This window comes from Triticum dicoccoides, chromosome 3B (assembly GCF_002162155.2).
Source record: "Triticum dicoccoides isolate Atlit2015 ecotype Zavitan chromosome 3B, WEW_v2.0, whole genome shotgun sequence".
Classification (NCBI taxonomy): Eukaryota; Viridiplantae; Streptophyta; class Magnoliopsida; order Poales; family Poaceae; genus Triticum; species Triticum dicoccoides.
Window position 1 is genome coordinate 130,217,894 of NC_041385.1, and position 12,520 is coordinate 130,230,413.

Here is a 12,520-nt window from a genome sequence, read left to right on the forward strand (position 1 = left end):
TTGGGATGTTTTGCTAATTGCACATAGGGTTCTACCAGGAGAATGACAGGTTGGTGACGTGGATATAAGGCTCGGAGGTGTCTGGAGCACGTCATGGCAAGGATCATGCATACACATGGCGTCAAGCAATGCACTGAGATGTGCGGGGTGGACAGAACGCAGAATGGAGCATGGTTGCAGTCGGATAATTCGGTTGGGTCGGGCTAGATTGTCTGATGGACTGACATGGATGTTGGTCAAAGCAGAAGATAGCGGTGATTTCAGCGACGATGACATAGGAGCGTGATGCTGATGGTGGTCAATTTCTGGGGCGTGGAAACATGTGGTGCATGCCTGAGGGCTTGTGCGGCTTCAACAGACTATGACGCAGGGTTGATTCAAAATGGTGCACACATGAGAGAGCTTGAAGCTGACAGGGCGCAGGGTAGCATAGCGCAGCTACATGGAGTCATGTTGAAGGTGGAGCTGGAGTCTGATGGATGACTACACTCTGAGCTGATGGAGGGGCTACGGTGTAAATGCATGGAGAGTTGGAGCCTATTTCAGCGGGATAGCGAGAGACACGTGGATTGGACTGGGTACCATTGGTCCGATGGAGACGTGATACTCGACATCGGTCGGTGATGATCGGTGGTTCTCTGCAGTGGGGGTTGAGGCAGTGGGGGCTAGCTACCCGGGACACTCGACCAGGACAGCAGATGCTCGACGCGGTGATAGCGGCGAGGCGTGCGGTAAGCACGGGACACAGCGACAGACCAAGGCACTGATGGTTAGACATGTGGTCAGACAAAGTGTACAAGGGTGCTGAAGCAGTGTTGACGAGTACCAGATTCAAATTGGTGACTGGGTCTATCGGTGCCGGTTGATGGACATGAGTTGACCATGGAGAATCTGCGAAAGTGACGAAAAGTCTTAATGTCAAAAGCTGAGAGTGTACATGGCCGTATATTCTATGGTGTTCAGTGCACATGGCAAAGTGCGGATGACATATACAGAAGGAGGCGGAGTGCTATAGCTGTGGGACATGCTACAGACTATCCGAAGGAAGGGTGAGACAACTGCGAATTTGACTCAGGGTGACATAGGGCGACGGTGAAATTCCTTCAAGTTTCAGACAGGCGGTCAAGAAAGAGCGGTGATGTTGAGTTCAAGTAACTCTTATATGTGGCGTCCAATATGTGAGTTGTTCATTTTCATGCAGACAGTGAAGTCGTGTCCTAGTAGGACACTTGTATCCTAGGCCTCTTATATATAGCGGGGGTAGACACACGATGTAACCTATGCCAACATAATAGCACGGGCACGCGGGGGAGCCGACGGCGTGTGCCGGCGCCCGGGCGGCCGGGGTGCGGTATTGTGACGGTGTCACGGGGAGGAGCGCCCGTAGTCAGGCCCCAGGGATGTAGCCATATCGGTGAACCTCGTTAACAAATCTCGGTGTCGTTCGTGTGTGATTGCTTGGTCATCGGTAGATCGACAAAGCGCCTCGGATTTATTCTAACACCTTTGCCTTGAGCTGGGCAGTGCATATCAAATAAAGAGTAAAATATTGGATATATAGCTGGAAACGCAAGGTTACAAATACCAAACATGAAGTTCTTCTCCTTGAGAAAGGAAAAGTAAAATTTGCACTGTCTGACCCTGGTGATGTACTGATCAGTTGTTGTTTTTGTTTGTTACTTTCAGTATGCATAGATCATTTGTTAATTTAGCACCTGGACTCATAGGAAAGTGATAGTATCTCTCATGTGTTCACCATTCCTCGTGTCAACCTCTGTCATTTATATTAATTGTACTATGCCCGACTCCAATCCGAAACAATAGTTCTGACATGAAACAGTGTATCAACTTTTACTCTAAGGTCATAATCGACTTACTTGGAGGAGCACTGATTCCATATTGTATACCCTGAACAAAAGGGTTTTGGTTTATTGTCTCTATGCGAGGGGCACATGCTCCTTTCTGCTACATCCAAAGTAAGGCCTTCTGCATAGTTTTTTGCGTGTCTTTAGTTCCAGTCTTGAATATGTGACACCACTCACCCTCTTGTGTTACCTCTTAATTTCACGACTCCTTACTTATGATAATGTTGTTCAAACTGTAGACCCTTAAACCAGTTCCAGAAGAGAACCTGAAATGTCTTCACTAATTTAGTTAGGTCTACAGTTTTTCACCTCTCGAGAAGTAAACACTTACTTCGATATATGTTTACATTCTTCTGTGTTTCTTCCTCCTAGGACTCCTCCACTCCTGCAAGATCCATCCCGAGGTGACCCCTTTTGTTTTGCTTGTTTTGCTCTGTTAATGAGATATTTCTTCTTCCTCTTCTTTAATCTAATCCCTGGTTGGTTTTTTGGCGTGCGGTCAACCATGGTGTCTATGTGGCTGCATCTTGGTGCCCGTTCTTTAAGTGTGCAAGCACAATCTTCCTTTGTTAAGTAGGGATATTTTTGGCTTCTATGCAAAAACTGACATTTTCCACCATGCTCAAGCATGTCTTTGGGCTGATGGTGCACTGGTAGTTACCTATGTACCATTGGTGTCTTCTTGTTTAATGTGTCAATGTAAATTCTTAACTGTTAAAATTGTGTTGAGTGCTTCATTTTATTTGAAGGAATATGATGTGCAATTACCTTACTAGACCAGGACTTACAAGAATGATATGCGAACATGTCGATGGTTTATGTAGCAGCCATTACAAGTTTTAGGATAAGCTACCTTTTTCCTATGTACATCAAATTGAGCACTTCTCCATGATTATTTGTGTGCTATTTTTCAGGTCGGGCGCTTGTGTATATTGGTATGCTTCTCTTTCTCAAACCTCACAACCTGAGTGGCTCAGCCAATAGCACTATCGATGCTCCTCACGCTTGTTTGATGACGGTCCATCTTGGCTATACAACAACTGAGCGGTGGTTTCTTCCGGTTTTGGGAACCTTCTAGAACGTTCCCCGAATCCGGTTTTTTCCTGTTATTTTTCTGGCTGGTTTTCTCATAGGTTTTTCCTTTTTCGTTTATTTTCTCTTCTGTTTCATTTTTTATTTTTGTTTTGATATTATCTTTCCTGTTTCTTTCTTCTTTTTTCATTTCTTTCCTTTTTCTGTTTCTTTCTTCAAAAATTTGGTAATTTTAAAAATGTATAGAATTCAAAAAAATCGCAAATTTGAAATTTTGTTCCGATTTTTTTTAAAAAATCTTGTTTTCAAAAAAACATTCAAAAATTTGAAAATATGTTCTATTTTTCAGAAAATGTTTGCTTTTAAAATATAGTTTGGAATTTTCAAAAAATGTTCCAGTTATTCTAAATTCCAAAAACTGTTCACAAATTCCAAAAATTGTTCATGTTTTCATTTTTTTAGAAGTTTTAAAAAATGTTCCAGTTTTGAAAATTGTTCCTGTTTTCAATAAATGTTTGGGTTTTCAACATTGTCCATGTTTTTTTTAAAACAAGAGTTTAAGAAAATGTTCCCATTTTCAAAATTTGTTCCAGAGTTTAAAAAAATGTTTGTCTTTCCAAATTTTGTTCGCCTTTTTTATTTGTTTGGGAGTTTAAAATGTTCCGGTTGTCAATAAATGTTTGTGTTTTCAAAATTGTTCGTGTTTTCTAAAAAAACTGAAGAGTTTCATAAATGTTCCCATTTTCCAAATTTGTTTTGGAAATTAAAAAATATAATCTTGTTTTCTAATTTTACCCGTGTTTAATCTGTTCTTCAGAAGTTTAAAATGTTCCCGCTTTAAAACAATGTTTTTGTTTTAAAATTTGTTCGTGTTTTTTAAAAAACTCAAGAGTTTCATAAAATGTCCTAATTTTCGAAATTTGTTCCGGAGTTTTAAAAAATGTTCATGTCAAAAATTGTTCGCATTTTTATATTTTGTTCAGGAGTTTAAAATGTTACCGGTTTCAAAAAATGTTCGTGCTTTCAAAAAAAATCGTGTTTTGTATAAAAATTAAGGAGTTTTGGAGAATGTTCCCATTTTCAAAATTTCTTCCAGAGTTAAAGAAAATGTTTGTGTATTCAAAAATTGTTCGTGTTTTAATATTTTGTTCGGCAGTTTAAAATGTTCCCATTTTCAAAAAATGTTAACTTTTTTCCAATTTTTCATCGGCATTTCAAAAATACCCGATTTCAATTTTATACGTAGATCCTAAATATGTTCATACTTATGAATTTGTTCAAAGTTTTAAATAATATTCCTATTTTGCAAACTTTGTTCAAAGTTTTGAAAATGTGTTCCTGTTTCTCAAATTTGATCAATGATTAAAAAAAGTTGATGTTTTCAAGAATAATCAAGATTTCCAAAAAAATATTTTATATTTTTAGAAAACTGTTTGAGTTCCTTTTTTGAAATAATATTTACTAAGTTTTAGAAAATCGCGTTTCAAAATAATATGCATGTTCGCAAAGAAAAGTTTGCATTTTAATTTTATTTAAAAATTGGATCTGTTGTTGGCTTTCCTTCTTAAGGATTTGCGCTGCATTTTTAGTCAGTCACTGATGTTAGGTCAGGTGGTAATGGACTATAAATCCTAGCAGGAGGTCTATGGTACGAACCCACTCCATCGCGTATAATGTTTTGCGAATTATTCTTCCGCTACACGCTACAGTATGGCACGCCCCGATGGGCCGGCCCAGTCGGGCGGTGCCCTGCGCGAAGCCCCGACTGTGTGCTGCAATAAGCGGCACATAGGAGCTCCCTTCCTATACGGCACCGGTTCAGGCAACTGGCGCCCGCAAGCGTGCCTTGTGGGCCGGCCCAGGAACATGCAGGGGATTTGTAGAGCGAAAAACTTCCAAAATTTTTGCTCCGCTGAGGATTCGAGCTCGCACCAATTAGTTACATTACAGTGCCTTATCACTTGAGCTACAAGGAGGTAGTCAAGTATTACGGCGCGAAAATTCAAAACATAGCCATGCTATTTCTTGTGCGTACATTTCAGAAGAAAAAAAATGTGTTTTAGGGTGCAAAATCACAAATTAGGAAAAATTTCATCAAACTTTGAAAAAGTCCATCAAATTTTAAAAAAACCAAGTTCATCTAATTTGAGAAAGTTCATCAAATTTGAAAAAAATTCATCAACTTTACAAATAGTTCAACAACTTTGGAAGACAAGTTCATCAAATTAGGAAAAATCATCAAATTTTAAAAAATATTCATCTAAATTTTCAAAAAATCATATAATTCAAAAGGTTCGTCAATTTAGAAAAAAATTCACAAAATTTAAAAATACTGCGCAATAAAGAAAATAAAAAAGAAGAAACAGAAAAGGATAAACAACAAAAGGAACTCTTTTTTAACAAAAAAATGCGTACTGATGAACTAAATAAAAGAAAGAAGCGAACTGAACGAACTGAAGAACGAACCCCTGTGCCCGTGCCTTTTTTACATTTATAAAATAGCGAAAAACTAAAAATGTTCTGAGACCAATAAACGCGGCTGCAGGTGCCGGTTTGCAGAAAAAGTAATAACAAACGCCTGCAGCGTCAAATTTGCCAATTTCCGAATTGACACTCCCTGCGTCAAATAGTTGACTAGACGCATAGGAACTAGCGAGCAACCTAGTGGGCCGACCCATTAGCAAGCCTTAGCGAAAGATTTTATGTACTATTTCTACCGATTTAGGGAACCTTCTACAAGGCTCTTGAACCCCTTTTCTTCTGTTTGGTTTCCTTTTATTATGTTTTCTCTTTTATTTTAATTTCATTTCTTTCATTTTTTCTTTTTCTTTTTTTCTATTTTTCTTCTCTTTTATACTGTATGTTTCTTTTTCATAAATTCATAATTTTCCAGGATTACAATATTAGTTTGAAATGTCAAAAACAAATTCATGTTTTCAGAAAAACCATTATACAAAAATGTTCACAATTTTGAGAAATTATTTGGTATTTCGAATTTTGTTTACATTTTTCATAAATGTTCAGAAATTGAGATGTTTTCACGTTTCAAATTTTGTCTTCTATTTTTCAGAAAATATCATGCTTCAGAAATTGTTCCTGTTTTTAAAAAATGTTCACAATTTGAAATAATGTCCGTGTTCTTTCTAAAAATGTTTCCGAGTTCATTTTTTGTTCAAAGTTTCAAAATTTGTTCCCGTTTTAAAATTTTGTTCTTAGATCCAAAATTGTTCACATTTTAAAATTTTGGTTAGCGTTTAAAACTTTTTTCGTGTTTTAAGAAACATTTCAAAAAACGTTCATGGAAAAGTTTGCGATTTAAAAATTGTTCATATTTTCATCAAGTTTTCAAAAAAATGTTCACAAGGTTGAAAATGTTCATGTTTTAAAAAAATCACATTTCTAAAAAATAATGCGTTGAATTTATCAAAAAAGTTAAAATCTATCGCGATTTATAATTCTTACAAACCGCGTTGCTATGGTTGTCTAGTACAGTGGTTAGCTAGTACAATTGACAACCCGGAGGTCCGTTGTTCAATCAATCACCTCCCTAGTTTTTTTCCTGGTTTTTTCACTCTCTACGTGATTTTTTGGGTTTTCCGCTCTCTGCGTGCTGCTAGACTGGCCCAATCGGGAGAACCCCTGTGCGGCGCATCTGTTGGATGCAGTAAACGTCACACATGAGTTTCCCCTATTTTAGCGTGGCGACTATTTCTCGCCTTACGCGAGTCACTAGTGACCTCTCGCGTTGAGTAAACACTGTCGGGCCGGCCCATTTTAGCGCACTGAGATTGAAAAAAAGGAGAAGAAAAGGAGCGCCCAAATAATCGAACCCTGGGTCGCGCAGGGAAACAACATGGGTGCTAACCACTGCGCCAGCTTCCAGTTACTGTTTAGTAGCAGGATCATGACCTACTAGAGGAGATTTGAGCCGGCTTTTTCATGAGGACATCAATACCATTGTTACACTCACAGCCCCTGCTGCTGTACATACTGGACCAATTACTAGAGCTCGCACACGCCAATTAAATTACTAGGTACTTTTGTTTCTTGGTAATGATTTTAATGTTCATGATAATATGATGCTGCCTAAATTGGATACATTTGTTTTCCTTACAAATGAAGGACCTAGCTTGGAGAAGGATGAACATTGGAGCAAGACCAAGCATGGAGATGATGGCATGCGCAAGGGGAACAAGAACGGAGTTACAAGTGATGATTTCAGGGCTTTGAAGCCACCATAACGAGTGCTTGAAGCCTTGGACGAAATATACAAGATGTCACTTCATAAATTTCGTCCAGAGGCTATTCTAGGTGTTGCGTCACCTTATTATTGGGCCAAGCCCATGTAATTTCGAAATACATAAGTATAGGCTATTTTTAGAGTCAGTATGTGTGGGGAAACAAGAGATAGGGTTAGTTTCGGACCCCTCCACCAAGGGCCACGGAATTCCCCCCTCTTCCTCCATATATACAGCCCTTAGGGCACCGTTTAGACTTTGGGTTTTGTTTAGATTAAAGTTCGCCGTAGCTGCAACTTCGCGTACTTCGTTTGTGTTCAATGACCAGACAAAGGCGTCACAGAACCCCACCTTCATTAATAAAGCGTTCCTCTGTTATTCGCAATATCCAGATTGCAATCTTAGTTTCTTGCATGTTCTTCGTTTGCTTGCAGGAAATAGACCCTCATGGTCAGGTTGATCGTGCTCCAGCGTGGTCAATAACCTCTCGGAGTTGGTTTAGCGATTGCTAAGGCGCAACGTCCTTGCACGTTCGTAGTCGGATCGTCAAAGTCGACTTCCACCAAAACGATAGACACCATCTCATCGAAAGACGTGACACCTTTGCCTCTATCAAGTGGTATCAGATTTTCAGGTTGCTCGGTGAGATTTTAAAGTTTTTCGTAGTTTAGATCGAGTTTGTTGTTCATACCTACAGTCCACGAAAAAGCCAAAAAAAATTAGGGTTAGTTCATCCTATCCGAACAAATCTGAGCCTTTGCATAATCTTTTCTATATTTGCTTTGTTGAATTTGCGGTTGCATCGTCGTGTCAAGTTGCTGGTCTTAGCATCTAGTCATTTAGAGTTTCGAGTTCTATTCACAGGTTGTCACGTCGCCGCTGCCATATATCACCACCACATCATCATCATCGATGCTGCCATATACCACCACCGCATCAACTTCATCGCCGCTGCCATATACCACCACCACATATTCACCGCCAATCCGAGTCCATATACGCCACCACATATCCGCCGCCATCATGCCAATCCGAGTCCACCTGCAACATATATCCGCCACCAGTTCGAGTTCCACCAGATTCATCTCCGCCACCAGTCCTAGTCCGAGTCCAGTATTTTGTTATTCTGTTTTGGATTTCGAGATCACGCCATACTCCGAGTCGGGACAAAGTAGGACTCCCGAACTTTCGTGCTACCTGCAGTAGAAAAAATAGTTCCAGTTTAAAAAAACTAAGTCTGGAAAATTCTGGCTAGGCAGTTTTTAGGCCATTTGTAGACTTTTTCGGAAAAAAAATTGTTGCGGAGCAAAAAAAGAGGGAAAAGTGCAAAGAAAAGTGAAAAAAAGGAAAAAAAAATCAGAGCGTGCTCCTCCCTTGTTTACGTGCAGCGCCGTGATTTTGTTAGTGTTTTAGGCTCGCGTCTCTAGCACGGTCTAGCCTAGGACCAGCATAGTACCGTCGTTGAGCGTTTATTCCACTTTGCATCTCTGAATTGATTATTGCTGACCCTTTTGCTACCATATTATATGATGTAGGGCGGAACCCTAGGGGCCGATCTTTCACGTTTGGAGTGGATCCTACGGGGAATCACGAAGAACACACGGAAGCACAAAGGGGAAACACGGGGAAAACGAGAGAGAATCACTAAACCGACATAGAATCAATCACACGAGTGCTAGATCACCGAACACAATGAGATACACGAGATCCAAAATCAACAAAGGTAAGGATACATAGGTAACCGATCTTCTCCGTGAGGAGGTCTTGAATCCACAAGGGGATCTTCTCACGAGGGGGTCTTGAATCCGATAGGATCTTCTCCGAGGAGGCCGCGGTCTCTCACGAGGAGGAGATCCGATGGATGAGCGAAGCTCTATCTCTAATCTGAGCTAAATCAACGCTAACCCTAACTAGGAGGAGGTGGTGGAGTATATATAGGCCTTGGCCACGAAGGGGTAAGTGAGAGGGATACATGGGCCCTTGGCCCGTTCACTGTGCGCAGACAGGCGCCGGATGTCCGGGCTGGGGGCCGGATGTCCGGGCTGGGAGGCCGGATGTCCGGGCTGGCCTGGGTCTTCCAGCTGCATTCGGTGATGGAGGGGCCGGATTTCCGGGAGGAGGGGCCGGATGTCCGGTGGCTCGCGAGGGGCCGGATGTCCGGGCCTGGGGGCCGGATGTCCGGGCTGGCTTGGGCGATTCTGGCGCTCTCTGGATAGAAGGGGGCCGGATGTCCGGGCCTGGCCGGATGTCCGGGCCTGGCCGGATGTCCGGGCTGTGGCCGGATGTCCGGGGCCTGTAGCAGCTGGCTCTTCTTCCTTCTCCTCTTCCATGCTTCCGCACACGCTCGGCCTTGGTCCTTGGGTTCTCCATGGTCTCCTCGGGTGTACCTGAGTATGCACAAGGTCCACGCTTGAAGTAGCAACCATGTCTCACGTGTGGAAAGTGAAGGTTTAGAGAGGAGCGAGTTCACCTTGTGTCCAATGGCGTATGCTCGAGGTCTCGTCGTATGTCCTCTTGGGGCTCGGAGTGTAGTCGGAGTGTACATGGGGATGAACGTGGGATGCTCCGCATCATCTCCCCCCCCCCCTCGTTGGGAAAGATCCGACCTCGGATCGTGATCCTCATCACCATGGAAACGGTTGTCGTGGACGGACTTGTAGTTGGACGAAGTTGAGGGCATGGCGCAATCCAAGTATTCCAAGGTGTCGCCGGAGTGGTATACATGCAAAAGGAGCAAACACAAACAACACTCGGAAATACAATGGTTAGCGCACACAAAGTGTCCATCATGTAAGAATGAGTCCGTGCGGCAAGATAGTTCGTGACAAAGCGCATGAAACTTATCAAGATGATCTAGAATGGTATGCAAAGCATTCATGAGAGGAAATGCAATCATTGTGCACACAAATGTGTTGTAAATATGATCAATGCAACCACGGTGCAAAATGATGTCATAATGGGATGGTGCATCAAAAGCATGAACATAGCAATGGATGCTCAATATGTGAATGTCATCATGCAATTGATGGCGGACCATATGATCATGATGTATGAAAATGCCATCAAGGAAGATCACAACAAATTTGCTAAGGAAGTGAACAAGCTCAAATATCATGGATGACATGGGAATACAAGATGCAACAAGGCAATCATAATGTGTGTCAATCCATGCATAGGGTGCAAACTTGTGGTGAGAATGATATGTCCATCGAGCATGACATGTATGAGCACAATCAACAAATATGGAGCTGGTGGTGTACCAATGCTCGATGTCGAGGCAAGAGTGGAAGTTCGAAGGTGCATCCAATAAGCACGAGCGCTCCTCAATGTGAAGGTCAATAGAGCCAATCTCCCATGTCGCTCCTCCATCCAATAGATGTAACATGTAGACAACAAGAAGGAAACAACAATGAAATAGTGACCCATCCAATATGCCTATTTGAGGATGGCTCAAAGAGAAGGAGTTCACCTTTAGGAGTTTCTCAAGGATGATGTAGTTGCGCATCGAGTATGCCTTCTCATAACCAAAATGTCTCATGATCGTACCGCCTTGTGAATCCTTCAAAACGAAAGAACATGACAAACACTCGGAAAAACAAATGAGGTTAGCGAAAGTGCAAAACCTATCATTCGTGTGGTAAGATACCAAACAAGTGTATGCATCATGCTCATCATAAGAAAGGACAAGGGAGCATTGCATAGTATGGAGGCATAAGATGCAAGAACAACCAAATACAATAGGCTCAATCAAACAAGCATGCATCACAAGTAAGGTGTCAAAGTCTCCAAGATCAATAAGCATAGTATGGTTGCACTCAATACAAGTGGATATGAAAGAGGCAACTAATGGACACAAGAGACAATGATCAAGATATATCATGTGAGAGGCATGAGCATATATGTCATCAACCCAAGAAAGCAAGTAATAGTGGAACATGGGTGATGCAACATAGTTAGCAATCATAGCTATCAAGTCAAGCAAGCTAGTAGTGCGAAGATGCAACATACTAGAAGGAATCATGGCAAGCATGTCATGTGTGCGAATAGTGGGCATGAATAATGCACATGACATATCACAATCATGAAAACAAGATATGAGAAGAATAGCATGAATGTATTGGTGAGAGACCATATGTAAATAGCAATGGGTCATCATGACTCTCCAAACACAACAAGTATCAATAGCATGGGGCACAAAATCGAGGCAATAGCTACAAGTATCTCCACCAAGCATGCAAATACACATAGGAGTATCATAATGGTGCATCATGGGTAAATGCAAGCAAGGGTCACAATTGCATGGCAAAGGCATAGAAACAAGCATAACATGCAAAGTGAACACGCTAGAATGGGCATAAGGTGACAAGTAGTAAATGGCCCATAGCCGTGTGAGAGCCAAGTAGAAGAGATGCGCGTAGTCCTTGCGCGAAAGGAACGGTGGTAAGGATAGTCCACGGGATCCCAAAGCATCATTGCTCTCAAGAGCTCGTTTCGTCAACTCTTGGGATTGAGAGGTTGACGAGTATACATGAGTACCTACACAAAACAAAGACAAAGGAAAAATTGTGTGTGCGTGGTAGATGTACACATCATCCATTATGATGCGCACATGCATGTGTCGGTTAGCACAAAATATCCAATGCTCAAATAAATGAGATGCGTGATATAGAAACATGTCATCCATCATGAGGGGTTTGGTATTATGCATGTCATAATGGAGACTCAAATTGTGTAATGCATCATGAGAAATATCTAGAGCATTGTTATTCATGGAATGCATATGGTGCACGCAATCATGGGAATCATGCAAAGTATGGAATGCATCAAGATCTCCTAATGTGTATGAGGAAACTATGGGGGTCTCCTCATGAGCATTAATGGAAACATCACATGAGAATATTGACAACATCCAAAACAATGCATATTCGGTTCAATGTGATCATGGCATGGAATAGTAGATGAATTGCGCAAATCATGTAAAGGAAGCATGGCAATATCATCACAAGAAAAACAAAAGCCAATGACCATCATCTCGTCATCTATGCCATAAGTGCAAATGGGATTGATTTTAATGGGGCATGCATAGTTACTATGTTGAGATTGTAATGATGCAATATGGGAGATCTCACTCATAGCATATGACAAGTTCAAAGGGTTGTCAAACATGATGTGACCAAAAGAATTTTCACATGATATCCTATGGAGCATAGCATCACAACTAGGAAACTCAACATGGTCATCATCATATTCATCAGAAATGGGCAAGTCAAGGCATGAAGAAGTCTCACTAGAGTGAAGCATGGGAATAGGTGGGTCAACATCATGGGAGCAATCGATGTCAAGAGAGTTCACTAGTGGAACAAGAGAAGCACCATAACCTATGTT